Genomic DNA, 20,987 nt, shown 5'->3' with positions numbered 1-20,987 from the left:
GATGCTCATGATGTTAATCACTGGATTATCTGGCCCAGGCTCCATTATTTACAGACCGACGTAATAAAGCTGGAATATTGCTGAGTGCGGCGTTAAACGGCAAACCAACCAACCAACCATAGGTTTCAGGCATGCCCAAGGGACGCAATGCTGCACAGCAAATATTGGCACCTGGGCAATCAGACAGGTTGAAACAAGGCTACACCAGCGTTGATACCCTCCTTAACATAACAGATCCATGGACTACCCTACTAGTTTCTCTCGTTGTTTACAGGTTTCTTTCATTATCTACTCGATATTACTGATTTGTAACGTTTTCGGGTCTTGAGTTTCCAATGATCTGACCGTCTCCGTTTTGTCGTGGAAGGTCGTTGGTTCAATCCCCTGTTGTCATCAAACCAAATGGCGTTGAAAGATTGTACTTGTTATAATACCCTGCCTGGCGCTCGGCATTATGGGTATAAAACAAGGACTGACTCGGAGTCAGTGTATATTGACTGTAATATTAGTATGATAATAGTTTACAGCGAGTACTGACTTAACAAAACAACTTAATTATCGACTATAATATACACTGTAAAAATGTGTTTAGATCCTAAACACAAACTAAAAGACGTCCCTTGTCCCATAATTTTGACATGTTTAGGTCTTAACATGTATAAAACGTGTTTTAATTGTAAATATGTTAAGCCTTTTATCATGTTTAAACGCTGAACATGTTTAGATTATGGGGATGTAGTGTTTAGGTGGTGTTTAGGTTGTGAGACGACAGCTCATTTCATGTGTTTAGACCTAAATGCGTTAACACACTGAATGTGTATTCAGTTCAAGATTTAAACACATTCCTAAGCATGTTTAGAGCATGTCTTGTCTGTGTTTACATTCTAACATAATCTTACAGTGTATGCCTGATGATATCCATCATGTTAAACTGCGGCATGGTATCTCACAGGGCTAGCACTATAAACCCTGCGTTTGGCCGGATTGTTATAAACAGCCACACACACATGCACGTCGCTATAGCAATGCAATATTTCGGAACGCGACGTTAATCTCACCTCACATCACCTCCGGGGCGGTAGGGTAGCATAGTGGTTAAAGCGTTCGCTCGTCACACCGGAGACCCGGGTTCGATTCTAGTGTCCCCCGCCGCGATATTGCTGGAATATTGCTAAAAGCGGCGTAAATCCATACTCTCTCACTCAACCTCCAGTCTATATAAAAACACACCCGAACAACTATCGCACTGGAAATACCATTCGCTTGCCGAATCGGACAGAACAATTGATGAAAAAGTCAGAACATCATTTGCATTTGTAAATCTCAATTGTTTCGGGGGCACGTGTGCATGGCATTAAGGGCGTCTTTGTGTTCACATGTGGGCGCCCTCATGCATTATTGTTCACGAATATAACACGCTTTCTTTTTATAGCGTATTGAGCGACCGTTTTATTCACCATTTTATTTTGCTCAGCTGATTTGTTGCAGCTGTTGTGAAATACCCTATTCTGCGACGCGCACGTTCACGTACATGCTGCACCCATCTGCATACCCCGCCTGGTTCGCCAGTTCTACGATTTGCAATCTCAGACGAAGCTGTAAATGGATATATTTTATGATAAGGAACAGTTGTCGCCTACTCTATGAAACTGCGGACCATGTTTATAATTGATCACCATATAGAGGCTCAACAAATCGCGAAACAAACCTGACGTCCGGTTCGTAAACAACATTGATTTCAACAAGTAGATATCGGCCGACTGAAGGATTTGCAAAACATGTGTACCGCCAACTGGGCGTTGACAGATATTTTGCAACTTTATTTAATTATTTATAATAAGGTGTTCAAGTGAGTTGATGCACTTAGCGAGGTAAGGCCCGTTTTATTACAATAAAGGTCTTTATTATCGATCAGATGGTCTTGACTTGGCGCCGCCATTTCGTTTGAAGCAAATGCAAGTGATATGAGAGGTGGAATCGGATTTGTAGCGCTACGATCGAGCCTGGAAATTGCAGCCTAGTTCGGCAAGGGTGGTAACTGGACTCTTATAGTCAGTTAACTCCCTTGCCTCGGGAAGATGGTAGGGGTCAATGTGGTGGTAAATTCATACCTTATCCCAGTCTCCACTGAATCAATACATGTGTACCCACTCACAAATATGTTTTTACAAAATTACCTGTTGCAGGATTGAGTGAAGATTAAATAGACATAATCAAATTTTACAACAGTTATTCCAATTTTCAATTTTCAATCACATAAAAAGCCAGCTTGGTATACCTTCTTTTCCCCCCTTGGTTTATAAAAATATCCCTAACAGTTCTCAGCCAATTTCTTGCATAGTTCGAGACGGGATGAGGTTCCCAATAGGATTGGCAGTGTGCGACCCGACTGATAGTGTGTCATGGTGCCCCGGTCGTTGCTGATGTGTGGTTGCCTGGTACAGTCAGTACATTTAGCTGTTGTTGTGCCATGCTCACGCAAGGGCGTTAACCGGCTTATAATTGTCTAGTATGCATGACTCGTTAGTCCAACCAGAAAATGACTCCGTAATTCCAGCCGAGTTCGGCGAGACTGGAAACTGGACTTGAACTGAACGCCAGTGAACGCCCTTGCGTCGGGAAGATGGAACCCTACGATATTTGAAACGTTGGAAATTTCTGTCGATAAGGCACATTGATTGATTTTAAAAGATAAGATGTCTAAGATACTGTTGGGCATTGGGTGATTTTTTTTAAAATTTTTATTAAGTTTTTAATGAAAGTATATTTTCAAAAATAAACACCATGTAGAAGTATTCTCTTTGAGTGCTGACTAAACGCCAGTAGCAGTTCATGTTTTGGATATAATATGGCTAATCTCAAATCAGCTGAGAGCTAGAGCTTCTTTTCCCCCTCAGTTTATAACATACGTGATTCCAATGAAAGATAACACAAGACAGAGTTATACTATACTAGAAGACACATCAATAAAGCAGAGTTGCTACAGTAATCCGTCTCAAAGCCAGGTAAAGTGTATGTCATAATTTTGAATATATATGGCTAAAGGATTTGCATATGGCAAACGGGTGATTGTTAAGCATTATCGCGTGATTTTGTCGGTTATCTTTTAGTGTCTAGTTTGGACAAGAAGAGTGAGTGGGTATGGTCTTACGCCGCTTTTAGCAATATTCCAGTAACAGCACGTAGGGAACACCAGAAATGGGATTCAGACATTGTACCCATGTCGGGAATCGAACCCAGGCCTTCGGCGTGACGAGCGAACGCTTTGACTACTAGACTACCCGACCGCTCCTAAACCAAGAAGAATTCAGACAGGAAGTAAGGTGCGTGTGTGGATTTATCTTGGGCACTCCCAATGGATCCGGTTCAGCAACTACTCGACGGTGGACTCGCCTCGAGAAAATGTGAGCCATGTGCACTACTCGCGCCGATGTGCACTTACGGCATTGGGTGTCAGGGGCTAACTCCGGGATATCTTGATTCATAGGCTGTCGATGCATTCCAGCTGCTCGTGGCCCGGTTACAATAATATACTTACAGGTCAAAACATAAATAGTTAACATGTAATCTTGTCTATCGATGATGTCAGTATTGGTGCCAAAAGGAAAATTATACTGATAAACATGTTTGAAGGCTTATTTTAACAACATCCCTGCTGTCGTCCGAATTTAGGAAACGGTGGGCATGTTAGGACTTAGTTCCACAAAGCGACCATAAAAGTGGCAACAAATGTCGTCATTAATAGTGATTTCAAAATTGGAAGGCGTAACCCAGAAAACGGTACGTTCAGACAAAAAATTGTGAAATCGGTGAATGAATACACAGGATCAGTGAATGAGGGTGACAACCCTCTCCTACCCTAAATCCTTAAGACCACCTAATTTTACACTTGTTTAACATTGTAGTAACAATAGCAGTTGTCATTGTAGTGGTTGTTGTAGTTCCAGTAACGTAAATTGTGGTAGGGCTAGTGAGGTGAGGTGAGATGAAATGGGATCCAAGATTATTGCACTTATATAGCGGCGTGCAGTTATTCGGGAAATTACTTGTCTTCAATGTTCGTCTGATATATACATTTTGAAAATATTTAATAAACACAAAATTAGCATTGCGTTTTCACATGCCCCCATAGATAATAAACAAATCGCAATTGGTTACATAGAAATGAACAACTTCCTCATTCTATCAATAACACACTCCCTCATCCTCTAGCCACACACCCAGAAAACTGGATTGGCTCATAACAGCTATTGATAGCTGCTGTGGATTTTCCCAATGTGCGCGAGTAATACGATGAAAGTCATTCGACCAGTTTTTTGCTCCAACTAAATCAGGTAGGCTTTTCATCTCATCCATGTAAAGTTTATTTTTCATCAAAGTCTAGCTATTTCAGCATGTATAGCATGCGTACATCTTATAATAAACAAATTAGTGATTCACGTATGAAAGCTAGTTTACATACAATAACGCCATTGTCCTTGGAACGAAACTGTCGTCCTTTGTCAGAGAACAAAGTGATCGATCGCACATGCATTTCTGCTATATATGATCACGTCCACAGGGTGTAGGGTTTGGGTGGCATATCACGTGTTTTTTGTATATTCAATTGCATGAACAACCATACCCTTTGTCCTACACTCATATTACCAGTAGATTCGGAGCTATCGTTAACGTTCAACATGGATGTCACCGTCAATACTTCGACCATCTGTTTGTTGTACCGTTATGTAGTGTGTCTATACCCGTGCGGTATTGACTTAATTTCATCTGGACCGCTTGCATCAGGGACAAAGAGAATTTGCCATTTGATTCTAAAATCTACAGGTATTTCAGGGACGTAGGCCTGGTACTCTATTCAGGGAGTAAACTCACGACAAAACTACGACTGGAATGAAAGCTAATCTTGAAACTGTCTAAGCCTGCATCTTAACGACGACAGGGAGCGCTAATTTAGATGAAGGTAAAGGTTATCTCCCTTTAGTTAGACAGCCAGTTGTTAGACAGCCAGTTGTCAGACACTGAAGTAGGGAATTAATTAGGGCAGTACCCACAACAATGATACAGTCCTACTCAGTGAACTAATTAGGCATGTCTCAAGGTTCATTGTTTGATCTTTCTCTACTTATTTTCTACTTATTTATTGTTATCGTTTTTTACTAGATTGCTACACCAGTTGCTTATCCAGTTGCATGTTGCACTCTGATTATAAGTTATTATGTTAATCCAATATGTAGTGTTTAATTTTTAAAACTTGTGGAAAATGAAGAACACCTCAACTAGACTACTAATCAAGTTACGTTTGCTATATCGTGTCAGCCGTCAATCATGTTAAAAGCGGTGTTCAACCAAACTCACTCAACGCACCATTCACTTCTAAAGATATCCACATGGCTGAATCATTTTAGATATTTCAAATCAAAGTCCACTGTTTAATGTTTATACCTATGACTGCACCTTTCGACCTGTATTGACTGTGTTATACATCATTCTAGACGTGAAAACATTCACTTTCCTATTCCATTTTGAGAAGGGTTTTAAGATGTCTCTGAAACGCACATACAATCCTCACAATCATGCATCCCTTATATGTGTCTAGTTTTATCCACGTCAACTGGAATTGCATATCATAAATGAAAAGTGAAAATGGATAGACTTTAAAAGGTAAGGATAATTAAAAAAATCATTCCTCCTTACTGATTGATCGGAAGTATCTATGGCAACGAAACTAACGGTGGAGAATAAGTACTAGTTTTAACCGATAGAGATGTGTGTGTATGTATGTGTGCCAGTGTGTGTGTGTGTGTTAGTTTGTGTATGTGCGTGTGTCAGTGTGTGCGTGTCAGTGTGTATGTGTGTCATGTGTCCGTGTTTATCTGTGCCTCTATGAATGTGTGTATCAGTGTGTATACCTAAAAGGTTATTCTTTTAATTGTTCTAAACTAGTTTTACTTATAAACTGTGATATGCTAGTTGTTATACTGTCCGTCGATGACAGGTTTTTTATTTTAATGTCAGTGTTATAAATGTTCTCGTCGCGATATGGCTGAAATATTGCCGATGTGACGTAAAGCTAACTCACTCACTCTCTCAGTGTGTATGCCGGTGTGTGTGTCTGTGTCTGTGTCTGTATCTGTGTGTTTATGAATGTGTATATCAGTGTGTATGCCGGTGTGTGTGTCTGTGTCTGTGTCTGTATCTGTGTGTTTATGAATGTGTGTATCAGTGTGAATGCCGGTGTGTGTGTCTGTGTCTGTGTCTGTATCTGTGTGTTTATGAATGTGTGTATCAGTGTGAATGCCGGTGTGTGTGTCTGTGTCTGTGTCTGTATCTGTGTGTTTATGAATGTGTGTATCAGTGTGTATGCCGGTGTGTGTGTCTGTGTCTGTGTCTGTATCTGTGTGTTTATGAATGTGTGTATCAGTGTGTATGCCGGTGTGTGTGTCTGTGTCTGTATCTGTGTGTTTATGAATGTGTGTATCAGTGTGTATGCCGGTGTGTGTGTCTGTGTCTGTGTCCGTATCTGTGTGTTTATGAATGTGTGTATCAGTGTGTATGCCGGTGTGTGTGTCTGTGTCTGTGTCTGTATCTGTGTGTTTATGAATGTGTGTATCAGTGTGTATGCCGGTGTGTGTGTCTGTGTCTGTATCTGTGTGCTTATGAATGTGTGTATCAGTGTGTATGCCGGTGTGTGTGTCTGTGTCTGTATCTGTGTGTTTATGAATGTGTGTATCAGTGTGTATGCCGGTGTGTGTGTCTGTGTCTGTGTCTGTATCTGTGTGTTTATGAATGTGTGTATCAGTGTGTATGCCGGTGTGTGTGTCTGTGTCTGTGTCTGTATCTGTGTGTTTATGAATGTGTGTATCAGTGTGTATGCCGGTGTGTGTGTCTGTGTCTGTATCTGTGTGTTTATGAATGTGTGTATCAGTGTGTATGCCGGTGTCTGTGTCTGTGTCTGTATCTGTGTGTTTATGAATGTGTGTATCAGTGTGTATGCCGGTGTGTGTGTCTGTGTCTGTATCTGTGTGTTTATGAATGTGTGTATCAGTGTGTATGCCGGTGTGTGTGTCTGTGTCTGTGTCTGTATCTGTGTGTTTATGAATGTGTGTATCAGTGTGTATGCCGGTGTGTGTGTCTGTGTCTGTGTCTGTATCTGTGTGTTTATGAATGTGTGTATCAGTGTGTATGCCGGTGTGTGTGTCTGTGTCTGTATCTGTGTGTTTATGAATGTGTGTATCAGTGTGTATGCCGGTGTGTGTGTGTGTGTCTGTGTCTGTATCTGTGTGTTTATGAATGTGTGTATCAGTGTGTATGCCGGTGTGTGTGTCTGTGTCTGTATCTGTGTGTTTATGAATGTGTGTATCAGTGTGTATGCCGGTGTGTGTGTCTGTGTCTGTATCTGTGTGTTTATGAATGTGTGTATCAGTGTGTATGCCGGTGTCTGTGTCTGTGTCTGTATCTGTGTGTTTATGAATGTGTGTATCAGTGTGTATGCCGGTGTGTGTGTCTGTGTCTGTATCTGTGTGTTTATGAATGTGTGTATCAGTGTGTATGCCGGTGTGTGTGTGTGTGTCTGTGTCTGTATCTGTGTGTTTATGAATGTGTGTATCAGTGTGTATGCCGGTGTGTGTGTCTGTGTCTGTGTCTGTATCTGTGTGTTTATGAATGTGTGTATCAGTGTGTATGCCGGTGTGTGTGTCTGTGTCTGTGTCTGTATCTGTGTGTTTATGAATGTGTGTATCAGTGTGTATGCCGGTGTGTGTGTCTGTGTTTGTGTCTGTATCTGTGTGTTTATGAATGTGTGTATCAGTGTGTATGCCGGTGTGTGTGTCTGTGTCTGTGTCTGTATCTGTGTGTTTATGAATGTGTGTATCAGTGTGTATGCCGGTGTGTGTGTCTGTGTCTGTGTCTGTATCTGTGTGTTTATGAATGTGTGTATCAGTGTGTATGCCGGTGTGTGTGTCTGTGTCTGTGTCTGTATCTGTGTGTTTATGAATGTGTGTATCAGTGTGTATGCCGGTGTGTGTGTCTGTGTTTGTGTCTGTATCTGTGTGTTTATGAATGTGTGTATCAGTGTGTATGCCGGTGTGTGTGTCTGTGTCTGTGTCTGTATCTGTGTGTTTATGAATGTGTGTATCAGTGTGTATGCCGATGTGTGTGTCTGTGTGTGTGTCTGTGTCTGTGTCCCAGTTATATCAGGCGCAGACTCTCGCTTTTCAGAGTTGCATCCTTTACTCGTGCCATGGTCACGTGATTGGGGGTTGGACTCCAAGAGTTATCCCCATGCATCCCCAGGGCACGCCAGAAACCTGTGGTCGTGGGTTCGAATTCCGGTCCGCCCGATTATGTTTCTAGGTTTGTCAGTACCATACCCGTGCTCCTTGTTTTCATCAAAGCGGTAAATTTCTAAGACCTGCATCACTTCGGGCTTCCCTCCCACATTAAGCTGACACGCCGCGATATAACTGGAATATACTGTTGAAAACGGCGTAAAACCCAACTCACTCACTCACTCTCCTGAATAGTCTCACATTTGTCTTTCAGTTGTTTTGATATAAATACATTACTTATCGATCATGCCAAAGTAATAACAACCAAATGATAATGTAAAACTTATAGGCGTTAATAGCCAAGGATTAACTAACTTCTTTCCTTTGAGTAAACAGATTTCTGTAAAAATGCTGAGTCAATTAATTATCAGGAGATCTACATGTGCTTTTAGTAAGTTACTATAACTGGATATATATATATGGGTTGTTTTTTTTCTTTAGTTAAAGTTGACTTGTTTGCATAGGTATATCTAAGAAGTTGACGAATGACAAACTTCTTTATCACGCTGTAATAACAACGTTGAAGTATAGATCCAAATACCGTTGTCAACATAGTTAAACTGTTTCAGAATCAATTTGATATCATATGGTGCTGATTCAGCTCCTTCTGCGGAATGAAACTATTATAGAGCAATTAGTTGGCTACAATCATAATTATTAGGAATATTGTTTCTGAAGGGGTAAGCTCATTACCCTCTGATCACAAGTATAATATATATATATATATATATATATATATATATATATATATATATATATATATATAATAAAAAATAAAAAACATAGGTGTGTTTGACTGACTTGAATCACTGAGACCTGGACTGCGTGGTGCCCTTTTAATTAGCAGGGTGTGTGTTGATTCCCACATTCCCCTGGCCTGGTTCCAGTAACCACACAAGAGACGTCCATTTAAACTAATAAACGTGAGTAATAAAGATGTTGTAGATATTGTGCCACCTGTAAATGTCTCTTTTGAGTCTGGGAAGAAGACGCAGTGAATGGAGCCGAGTGAAGGGTACATTGTCAGCTGCCTCAATACCCTCACTGTTGGTGTATTAATGTGTATATGCCTCATATAACACATATACCTTAAAAAGTTTATATATCCCGTCTCTTACAAATGTGAGTCTTCATTTACCGATTTACTATGTTTGGTTTGTTTGTTTGTTGTTTAACGCCGCACTTAGCAATATTCCAGCTATATGACGACGGTCTGTTAATAATTGAGTCTCGACCAGCCAATCCAGTGACTGACATCATGAGCATCGACCCACGCAATTGGGATACGATGACATGTATCAACCAAGTCAGCAAGCATGACCACCCGATCCCATTAGTCGCCTATAACGACAAGCATAGTCGCCTTTTACAGCAAGCATGGGTGACCTATTCTACCCCGGATCTTCACGGTCCGATTTACTAGTATGGATACTGCTGAACCTTTCAATAATTGCGCGGCGCATGTGTAATGAGTGAGTGAGTGAGGATGGTTTTACACCGCTTTTAGCAATATTCCAGCAATATCACGGCGGGGGACACCAGAAATGGGCTTCACACATTGTACCAATGTCGGGAATCGGCATGTGTAATGAGATGTGTGTCTATTTATATATGTCAACAGCAGTGTCTGCTTAGAACCTGATTCTATCTAGGTAGGTGACACTGTCGGTTAGCTACGATGGTCGAACTGCAAGTCTTATATTCTTAGGATTCATATTTAACACCATTCCTCTGTATCAGATTTGATGTCACGTGTGTGTTTGTGTGTGTATGCTTATTACATACATATAGACGTTAAAACTATAATATATTTGATTTAATTCTATGTTAATCGATAGACATCCCAACATGCCACATAGTAGTGATATTCGCGTGTTGACTATCTACTACAGGCCCGTGAAGATCCGGGGTAGAATAGGTCTTCAGCAACCCATGCTTGCCGTAAAAGGTGACTATGCTTGTCGTAGAAGGCGACTAACGGGATCGGGTGGTCAGGCTCGCTGACTTGGTTGATGCATGTCATCGATCCCAATTGCGTGGATCGATGCTCATGATATCAATCACTGGATTGTCTGGTCCAGACTCGATTATTTACAGACCGCCGTCATATAGCTCGAATATTGCTGAGTGCGGCGTTAAACAACAAACCAACCAACCAACCAACTACCTACTACATAGTGTACACAGCGATGGAGTATCCGAGTGGTTAACTCGTTAGCTCGTCATGCTCAACTTCCGTGACCCATTCTGGATATCCCTAGTCGTGAATTGAAACATTGCTGAAAGCTCCCTCACACCCTACCATATATACACATCCTAGAATACCTCTTAGGGTGGCTCAGTCGTCTAAGGCACTGCAAGTTGGGAGATGTGGCCTTAGTGGTGTCAGGATTGTGTGGGCATTGATTTGAGTCCAGGATTTGCGCAGATACCGATTCTTTCACCAAAGTGGTAAATGTCAAAGGTCTGCATCACGTTCGGGCTTCCTCAAGCTGAAGCGTGGTAATATTGCTGAAACAATGCTGTAAACCGCATTGAACATCAAACGTTAACGCCAGAGAACAACCAGCCTCGATTATCTGCTGAAACAGATTCCACTTGGCGAAAAGGCAACACAATAGTGGAAACTAAAAATCATTAATGACACCAGTGTCTGCGAAAACCCAACTCACTCGCCATCCAAAGTCACTTCCCAAAACACCCACTTCCCTGCCATCAGAGATATAATAATATAATAGTTTCTTTGCTACTTATGAGTCGTATATATACCACGACCATTGTTGCATACATGTTTAACTGGCATAGATCCAAACGGCGTTCAGAGTGTGCATCAAATATACATTTTGCATCCAGTGTGCAATGTATATATGCACATATTTCATAACCCTACTTTCCACTCCATGTCACATGCATTCAAGTGAATGTGAGCGTAAATCCTGTGTTTTATTGATTCAACACCAGAATGTTTGAACCACATATTATACCTTATGAATAATGTAATCAATTTATTTATTCATACAAGATTGGCTACCGCGTTGTCATAAAGCATCTCCAACTAAAAGGACTAACTCCCACATTCATGCGGACAGGGGCGGTCGGGTAGCCTAGCTAGTGGTTAAAGTGTTCGCTCGTCACGCCGAAGACCCGGGTTCAATTCCCGACATGGGAACAACGTGTGAAGCCCATTTCTGGTGTCCACCGCTTTGATATTGCAGAAACATTGCTAAAATCGGCGTAAAAACCAAACTCACTCACTCACTTACCCATGCGGCCATGGTGTCGACTTCAGAGGATGATCCTCCTTCCCTTGCCATTGATACAAGGCGGGCAGTGGGGCTCACGAGGGGATGAGGGGGCCTCGAAGATGATCCATTACCAGAAAGACCTTCAACTGCCACCACGAAGGAAAATGTTGATAAAATACAAGGTGTGATTATGGATGATAGACGACGTACCACACATCCCATAGACACTACGGTGAGAGAGTTGAGAAGATTCTGAGGAAAGATCTGGTCACAACACATGTTGTGCATGTTTCAGCACGCTGGGGTACAAGGCTTCTGACTCCTACTGGAATCCTACTGTTGGTCTACCTCCCGAAATGTCAGATCATCAATGGCCAATATAATGCAAAATCTGCTCAGGCAATTGTGTGAGAATATCAAGGCTAGCATTCGTAGAAAATTCACAAGACAATGCACTTATGCACATTCCTGTTGTAGCCATGTCTGTAATGTATATTTGTGGCTTTGAACTTTGAATGTTGAAAAATAATTAACTACCAACACCATCAACGCAGCTCTTGACATCCCTCATGTACTGCAAGGCCCCTTTGATTCGATGCGCTTACTCCGGGGGTATTCCGGGTCCGAATTCGTCCCAAGCAACCTTTGCGTGTCGTAGTAGGCGACCAAATGAATCGGATGGTCAGTTTCTGTGACTTGGATGATGGCCTAGTTGATAGGCCGCCGTCTTATAGCTGTTATATTGTTAGATGCGACGATAAATAAAATATTACCTGACTATGACCATGAGTTCTATCAAAGTGTGTTTACACTCTCTGTACATCTTTCAATCACCTCTAGTCAACGAGTTGCTCGTGTTCAAATATGACCTTCTTGGCACATTGCAACCTTAACTAAAGTTGGTGTCAAAATACGCACGAATTGAACAACGCAAAGTGCAAATATCTCCTATATATAGAGTTAGAGAATAGAATGTAATATAATCAGCTGATATAAATTCTAACCACGATACAGTATATATTATGTATCGTGGTTATGCTGCATGAGGTGGACCTATAGCCTGCTACATTGTGCCAGTGACGTGTGTCTATTTATGTCAGCCATAGTCCTGGTGATCCACTCTAAGGTAGGCGAACAACTCATTTGTCTCGGGATATTTGATCCTTCGTTGGAAGCTTTTTGGTGTCATTGCTCTAAATCCATTTCTCTATCTCTCTTTCTCACACACACACACACACACACACACACTTACGTACACAGACACACACATAGACACACACAGACATACACACTTACGTAAGCATACAAACATACACATATACACACATATACAGACAGACATATACAGACATACACACGTACGCAGACACACACATACACAGACACACACAGACATACGCACTTACATACACAGACACACACATATATGCACAGATACACACACAGATGTACAGACAGACATACACACTTACGTAAACAGACACATACACATGCACATACAGACATACAGATTTGCATAAATTGTACTAAGAAATACTATAGTCAATAGCACGTGGGGACATTCGAACCCTTCAAACTCATATGTTTCAGGACTGATTCGTAAGAAGCGATCCACGTCATACAGTCATGTCACTTTCAATCAGTTATCGGTTGAATCCCCACCACGCAGCACTGTCAGTATCTGCTTTAGGGTATATTAATCTATACAGACTGGGAAATTTATGTCATATTTATCTTTACGCCCTGCGGCAACATTCCATCATATAAGTATAGATAAAAAACGTGTGGAATGTCGATTTGATGCAACAAACAGATGAATGTGATATATATGGTATAAGTTCTCGATATTATATTGCTCTCATAATCATTTGCCTAGTGATTCTCTGCGATTTGGCGTCTGGCGCTCGGCATTAAGGGGCTAAAACAAGGACTGGTCGGCTCGGAGTCAGTATACTGTGTCTGAGTGGGGTATTCATGTATAACTGCGGCATGGTATCTCAGTGAGCTAGCACTATAAATCGGCATCAGTCCGGACTAGTACAAGCAACCACACACACACACGTGCACGCACGTCGCTATATAAGTGCAATAATCTTGGACGCGACGTTTAAACCCAATTTCACCTCACCTCACCTCTGTGATTTGGCAATCTTACTCAGTGGGGTCCCGGTTAGAATATATATATTCCTAGCAACCTATGTGTATCGTAGTGAAGGATTAAATGGATCGTGTCACACTCGGTAAGGTAGTTGAAAGCCTGGTCATACAGCAGTGATATTGCTGAGTGCGACGTTAAAGAACAAACAAAATAGTACCTGGCTATGAGTATGTCCATGAGCCGTGATGAAGCTATCAAAGCGTGTTTGTAATCTCTGTACATCTTCTTAGTGAATCAAATTGTGTTCAAACATCACCTTCTTGCATTAACACAATTCATATTTACCCCCCTCCCATCAGCACACAAACCCCAAGTTTTCAAATCATGCAAGCAATGAAAAACGTCCAGATATTACCCCCACCCTCTTTCATTACACCCTATCCCCACCACCATCATGATAATATATAAGTAGACTTTGTGTTTTACGCAGAAGGAGTCAATGCAATGAGAATTAATTCGTTTGATAAGTCCCGTGCAGGTGCATTTCACCTAAATATCTATATTTTATATTACTTTGGATTAATATAAGTATAACAACCACGGGGCGCTAGTTTTGTGTTTGATATAAATGTGATGTTGTGACTGGCATACGCCCAAGTGTGTCACCCTCGTGTGTGGCATTCCTATTGACTGGGATTTATACAACAGCGAATACTTTTAACAAGAGCCTAGATCTGTGGAGATCTAGATATGGGCAAGTCAAGGTCTCGCGCCTGTGTTCATTTCCAAACACGGCAGAGAAATGCTTGCTGCTTATACGCTGGGTTACAGTTTCTTTACTATGACTGAATATGACAGATATATATATATATATATATGTGTGTGTGTGTGTGTGTGTGTGTGTGTGTGTGTGTGTGTGTGTGTGTGTGTGTGTGTGTGTGTGTGTGTGTGTGTGTGTGTGTGTGTGTGTCTTAACCTTAAGCAAAAAAAATGAAATAAAGCAGAAGGTATTTACGACAATGAATTTGTTGTAACGTGTCTATCGGTCATAATGTGTGAAATCAGTATGCCCTAGAAAAGAATATCCTGTCCCGTATGTTCAGATAAGAATAGGTTCTCGGGGAACAAGGGACTCATATATTATAATACAGAATGTTGGGAAATCCCTCAACAATGCAGTGGGTCTATAATTGACCGCCGAACTGGTCGTTAACTGTACCGTACATATCCTACTACTTGTTCCTGTCATTGTATACCAATACATCATTGTACAATGTACACATTGAGTCATTGTAATGTAGCCAATGTGACACCACAAAGTTTTAAAGGAAGACTCCTAACTCCTAAGTTTAATGTCTGGATATAACCGTGGCAATTCGCTGGCTATTCAACTGAATCAAAATCCTGTCAAATGAAGGGGAATGACCCACCTTAGAGAAAGAGCGACGAAAAAACCTTTTATACGAAGAGACGCCATTATTATTCCGGGGCAGAAGAGGTTAACAACATCCCATGCTTGCTCTAAGAGCACACTGGTGATTGGGTGGTTACAGTGGAGAGAGTCGTGATTTAGCTAGAATATTGCTGAATGAACTTAACACAACACTTATACATGACACGCAAGTCCACGCGAGTCATTGTAATGTAGCCAATGTGACACCACAAAGTTTTAAAGGAAGACTCCTAACTCACTTGGTTACGAACAACAACTTTGTGGGGTAAATCAATCTAGCTCAAATTTAGGTTGGCCACACTGAATCCTGGTAACACCTGGGACCACTTGCACAAAGCGATCTTAGCGCTAAGACTATCGTAATCCTATGTTAAAGTATGGGAGTTACGATCATCTTATCTCTAAGATCGCTTTGTGCAAGTGGACCCAGTGCGTTGGGAATTGGTGACTGACTTTATTGGGCCACCGACAACGTGCGTACAATAATATGCATAACAACAGTGCCTTACACGAGAGGAGAGCAAGGGGGATAACTTCCGCTCTACCGTGAACCCACAACCCTGTGCAGGCGTGGCAGTTGAAGGAAGGCTGTAGCTACTAGCTTGGTCCACAGGTTCCAAATGTCCAACCCTCACTACTTCTCATAATAATTTACCTCTGTATTGCGGCAGTTTCGGAAACGTACTGCGATACATCCCTGTTCTGATGTTTTTCTGTGAGTGAGCGCGTGAGTGAGTTGGGTTTTACGCCGCTTTTAACAGTATTCCAGTTATATCGCGGCGTGTCAGCTTAATGTGGGAGGAAAGCCCGAAGTGATGCAGGTCTCAGACGTTAACCTCTTCGGTGAAACCCACGAGCACGGGTATGGTGCTGACAAATCTAGAAACATAATCAGGGCGAACCGGGATTCGAACCCACAATCATAGGTTTCTGGCGTGCCCAAGATGCGCAATTCTGCACAGCGAATCGCGCCGCCGTAGACGACTGGGCCACCAGTGCCCCTGATGTTCTTCTATACGGTGTCGTTGAACTGACCGAAGTCAATGCCTCAATGCAGTTCCATGAAACGCCATGTGTGATGCATTGTAATGTTATACCATGTATGGCAAATTGAACGTGATCTGTGATGTTGTTGGGCAAAACGGTACGATGTCTATAGCAAATTAGAACGTGGTGCGGTTCATTGCTTCAGATCTTCTTGTATTACTGGTCCGCTGTGATTCTCTGTGCTGAGTTGTGTCCCTTGGCGTTGCCAGGATCCGCTGATTATTATCGAATCACAGATTCGCCCTGATAATGAACCTTGGTCTGTCTCCACTGCAACCCTGTTCACCAAAGTGAACATCAACGACCTGCGTCTTCATCACTTTAGGTTTTCTCCCACAGTATGGGACACCTGACATCACTGAGATAATAGTCATACGGTGAACACATGGTGATTTTGAATTTGCACCCATCCTGTCATACCCATAAAGTAGCTTCAGATATCTCAGATGAGTAATCCTTCGCTTGTTGAGATGCTTAAACCCATTTTAATCTCAAGGAGGCTAATTACGTTTCGTGTTTGTATGGCGCCGGTCGGCTTCAGCTGGTTTATTTTGGAGGTGGATACCTCATATAACATATACCAGCTTGTTGTCTTTCTGTTATTGTACACAAGTCAATGCTTTCAGGAAAAATTCTGCAGTGATCGTTAAACACGAGTTTAGAATGGAAACGTTACTTTGCTAAACTTCTTTGAAAATTCCAAATCTCCAACAGTCAATCAGAAGATGCATTTAAATAGTCCTTCGTTTTAACCTGATATTAGGGTGACAGTTATTAACATAGCCAGATATTTGACCATGACTTCTTTAAACACAAACATTTCTACAATGTATTGATTTTGAGTTATACTAACCCTACACTTACCGAGAAGGTCCGTCTTAAGCCAGAATAAACCCACAGTGAATGCGGAATGAAGAGCTTTTTTTAATATAGAACAGTATGATGACTAACATCAGATCAGTGTAGACATGTATCCTTAGCTAATTATGTTTTTGACACCAGATGATGAAAACATTGCTTGTGCTTAAAATTCTAGTGCTGGTACAGTATTCATCTCATATGCCCCGTGATGATTAGCCTATAATGGTCGTAAGAGACAGCTTAATGGCTCGAACGTTGAGGCTCGGTGACTTTGTTGAGCGTGTGTCATCGTACCCCGACAGCGTGTGTTCTTACTCGTAATATCAAACACTGGATTGTCTGGACCAGGCTGATTATATACAGACCAGTGTCATGGAGCTGGAATAGTGATTCTCGCGTTACACATCAACAAACAAAAACAGACATATGTGGGTGCGAGGGTTGATTTCGTAATCACTGACCCTGTTTATTAATACTATTAGTTAATGACGTCAATACTTCTTGTGTAAGTGCACTGGATACATCATTTGCTTTGTTTTATTCAGGGTCAAAGAGTTTATAATGCCACTGGACAAATCACGTCCACGTTTGAAATACCGACAATTATAATCACGGCCCATTAACTGAACATTAAAGTTATTTACAGAACGCTTCAACGGTATTGAATAAACAATGTTCACAGCGTTATGCTATTGACATTGTTGGGTTTTGCCGTGGCAGTATGACGTTTGTAGTTTGCTGGAAACGAGTCGTCGATCTCTCTCGTTTTGGATCATTGGTGTAATAGGCACGTCATGTCCATTTAAGCATGTTATTTTCTTGAGAGAATACAAGTTGATCTCACCCAAGCGATATCTCCCATGGAAGCCAGTTGTTTTTGATGATAAATAGAGATAAATATACGAGCATGTGTGTCACACTGATTTTACGAATTGCCAGGGTTCTTGTAATACCCGAGCTACGGTAAATCAGCATGACACACATGCGAGTGTTATAATTTCTTTATTACTCATTACTTCTTAATCCTTTTGAGATCCCTTCAGAAGAATGCACCGATCACGACCGCCGTCCTCAGCTTTGACGTCGTTTCTATTGTGACCTTACGTTATTCCGACCATACGTCACAATAATATTCGAATGACGTCAACATTGCCGTCCGGATGACGTAAACAATACAATGGTGCACGTGACGTGACGTTTGCACCAGTGCACATACGCATTTATTAACTCGGTTATTTCTAACCGTATGGGTAATACTTGTTAAGATGCGACTAGGCCCAACCCTCTCAGTAGTCACCTCAAGTGAGTCTTGACACGTAATGTATCAGGGTTAGAATTGTACATTTGTTTTTGTCTGACACAGTGTAGGTGTGATAATGGTATCAAGAACAATGTCCCAAGCGGCCAAACAAGTCACCCTAGTCCAAGGCACTCGTAGGTTGCTGGGATCCTATTACAACCTGAAATTCCTACGTGGGGTGTGGCAGGTGGGGTAATATATTACAACAGATCATTTAGCTGAGTACCAAGCATTCCTGAATCTACTACATATCCGCCCCAAAGCCCCAATGTCAACTATGTCTTTGATGTTTGAGTGTAGAATATTCAGGTTACTCTGGCGTAGGAGTTCATTTCATACAATAACCTGCACCACACACGTCAGGGATGAGGAACTGGGCATCGTTGATTCAACACAGACGGGTGTGTTGAACTTTATGTGCCGACAACTGGCGGGTCGTGAAACAAGTACATGTACATAAGTTTTGGGAAGGGTTTCAATAAAAGGTTGACAAAATTAGTCATCTTTGTATACTACTCAAAAGAATTTAAGGATCACCCGATTCTTTCATATTGGTAATGTTTATCTCTCATGGCATGAGAGATTAACTGTTGTAATATGAAAAAATTAGGTGATCCTTAACTTTTTGAGTAATATGTAATTATTAACAAAAGGAAACAATTTTGACTAGTGACAAATGCACACATTTCTAGCAAGGGGTTAGAGAAGAAAGTTTACACGCTCACTAGAAAACAAGGAACTGCTTTGAAGTTTGAGAAAGACCTCATCGGACGTTACAGACAAGCGTTGTTTTGAAACACTGTCACGTTATAATAAACAGCGTCTGTCTAGTACATACACCCCCGTCCACCACCATCAATTTCAAGCCAACCTGGGCCTTTTAATTCAGGTTTCACCAACTGTTTTCGTTAATAATTGAACCTGTTATTGTTCACTCGTTCACAACAGCCTTTCCTGCATGAATAACCCGTATATACATTCTTTTGTTATTGTTGATTCGATTCTCCAGTTTCTACAAAATAAACTATTATTTATGTTATTAGTAATATTTTTACTGAAATATAATGCCATATTTAAGTTGGTCAAACGCTTGTGCAAGAGCATTCGTAAGGTCCATTTCATTATGAAATCAAAGATATAATACACTCAATAACCGAAGATGATGCAAGTATGACATTTCAAGAAAGATGTCACAATCATTACATCAATCAGCGTGGTCCGCTTGATCTACCGCCGCCATATAGCGGCGTTAAACATCCAACAAACAAACTAGCAAACAGAAGTCAAGCAATAGAGCATTATACCTTTTCTAGCCCGTGCCCCTCTGGTTAACTGGATATGTTCGCTAAACATTAAAGAGGCTGTTTGCATGAGAGACGGCATTTGGTATCTCTTTGATGTGGGTGTTGCTTTCAATGCTTTCAATCCTTTGTATTATACACTTGTCGTATATATATATGCGGCCCAATCGTCTTAGGCGCCGCGATTCGCTGTGCAGAGTTGCGTCCCATGGGCACGCCAGAAACCAGATTGTGGGTTCGAATCCCGGTTCGCCCCGATTGTGTTTCTAGGTTTGTCAGCACCATACCCGTGCTCGTGGGTTTCACCGAAGTGGTAAACGTCCAAGACCTGCATCACTTCGGGCTTTCCTCACATATTAAGCTGACACGCCGTGATATACCTGGAATGGAATACTGTTAAAAGCGGCGTTAAACCCAACTCACTCACTCACTCACTCCAAGGTATTTTAGAGACACACCTGTCACTGCTGAATGTGAAACCGATCACCACTCTCGATTCAATCACGTCATGAAAGTTTACTGTTAATTTATATGACACCTTATATAGGTGTTAGCAATACTACGAGAAACGGCATTGCAAATAAATGCCCCGATATGGTAAAATATATACACAGACAGTTCATGCATACAAGTATGTAATTCGACATGGTAAACATTTCTTAATTTTTGGCACACACAGAAGACGATTCGTGTGTTTATTTAAAGGTTATGTTAAGTTTAAGAGAAGCCGCTTAATGATGCTGTAAGTGTGTAAGGATGTGTACATATTGTTCCTTGAGTGTAAATGATCTTTGAGAACACATTGTCAATTATATTTGTGATGTACGTCATTCACACCTTGTATTAAGCCTACTTGTGTCGCCAAGTCGTCTATGGCGCCGCAGTCCGCTAGATGCGTCACCCAGGATATATATATATAATAATGTATTTTATATTAAATTTTCTAATTTCAGTTTATGCAGTTGGGTCATACATTACTTGGATCTATTTATAGCATCTATCGATTTTGTCTGGGATTTTAGAGGAAGACGCAGTACAAGGTATGTGAAGATGCTCTACGTGTTTATATATTAGACCCTCCTATCATTCACAGTTGAAACAAGCATGAGTGTCCATGCACATGTATGTGTTCAGTTGCATGTATGAAAGTCAGGATATAAAATCGTGATGGTACCAGGTGTAATATACGATGCGCATTCTAAAAGTCTTGTAGAGAATCAAGATTCGAAACGTGAGATATAAATGGTTATGAAAATGTTTAAATAACTAAAATCCCCCTGCCCTGCCCTGCCCTGCCCTGCCCTGCCCTGCCCTGCCCTGCCCTGCCCTGCCAAGCTTGACTCCGAAGTAAAGAA

At 41.3% G+C, this 20,987-nt stretch overlaps 1 protein-coding gene across 2 annotated transcripts in view; it reads left to right on the top strand.

The window, feature by feature from the left end:
- LOC124135651 overlaps nt 1-20,987 on the top strand; it is a 114,855-nt gene that overhangs the window by 37,253 nt on the left and 56,615 nt on the right. The window contains exons 1-2 of one of the 2 annotated variants that reach the window (XR_007219213.1): nt 4,123-4,334; nt 20,586-20,672. The gene's annotated coding sequence lies outside the window, so the exon portion shown is untranslated. Of the gene's footprint in view, nt 1-4,122; nt 4,335-20,585; nt 20,673-20,987 lie in introns of those variants that run through there. The other variant, XR_007219212.1, reaches the window with a different exon arrangement.

Source organism: Haliotis rufescens, unplaced genomic scaffold (assembly GCF_023055435.1).
Source record: "Haliotis rufescens isolate VD_foot unplaced genomic scaffold, xgHalRufe1.0.p SCAF_70, whole genome shotgun sequence".
Taxonomy (NCBI): domain Eukaryota; kingdom Metazoa; phylum Mollusca; class Gastropoda; order Lepetellida; family Haliotidae; genus Haliotis; species Haliotis rufescens.
This window is presented reverse-complemented; position numbering and strand designations above follow the sequence as displayed.